Genomic DNA, 782 nt, shown 5'->3' with positions numbered 1-782 from the left:
GAAATTATTTATGGCTGTATTACGTGCTTTCGCCGCAATGAGTTATTTCATAACTGTCATCGGGTAGAAACACAGTCGCGTAGGTCGCACGTATAGATAGGACGCGTATGTATATATATATATATATATACATACGTGTGCATATATATATATATATATGTATATATATGTATATACATATATATATATATATATATATATGTGTAAATTTTATAAAAATATTTTTTGTAACAAAAATTCGTTAATAAGGAATATAAAAGGGAATTATAAGGATAGAAAGAGGAGAATGAAAATACTAAACTGCTGTAGCTAATGTAACTTCGCGAAGTATATGATAAGAACACAGAATATGATGCTATAACGTATATATAAGAATGAAAAATGTATGATGATAACGTGTGTCTACATCGTCTTGATTGAAATATATGTATATTTGAGGTCATTAAGTTTCTATACACGTGGATGCGATTGTTGTCCGATATCATTTCAGCAAGCGTCTGTACATGTATAAACGTTACATCGAACTGTCCGTTCGATACATCTGTCAAGCCATAAAGAAAGTGATATCGCAATGAACGATTGGCAGGCAGCAGCCAACATGCTAGAGCAATGCAACAAACAAATGAATTCCCCGCGGCTTTTAATGACAGATATTGTTATTGTTCACTCAATTATCAAATCGTTTCTTGAATAATGGTTTAGTGTACTTTGCACACATAAGAAGTCAGTCGTCTACAGTTAGTGAAAGTGTTATAAGTCAATAGAAAACGTCACACGAGATG

General features: G+C 32.2%; 1 protein-coding gene across 15 annotated transcripts in view; it reads right to left on the bottom strand.

Moving 5' to 3' along the window:
• The window catches only part of LOC108753673 (serine/threonine-protein kinase MARK2-like), a 108,433-nt gene that overhangs the window by 15,881 nt on the left and 91,770 nt on the right, over positions 1 to 782 (bottom strand). The window lies entirely within an intron of this gene.

This window comes from Trachymyrmex septentrionalis, unplaced genomic scaffold (genome assembly GCF_001594115.1).
Source record: "Trachymyrmex septentrionalis isolate Tsep2-gDNA-1 unplaced genomic scaffold, Tsep1.0 scaffold70, whole genome shotgun sequence".
NCBI classification, from domain to species: domain Eukaryota; kingdom Metazoa; phylum Arthropoda; class Insecta; order Hymenoptera; family Formicidae; genus Trachymyrmex; species Trachymyrmex septentrionalis.
Note: the sequence above shows the minus strand (reverse complement) of the source record. Positions and strands in the feature narration are given on the sequence as shown.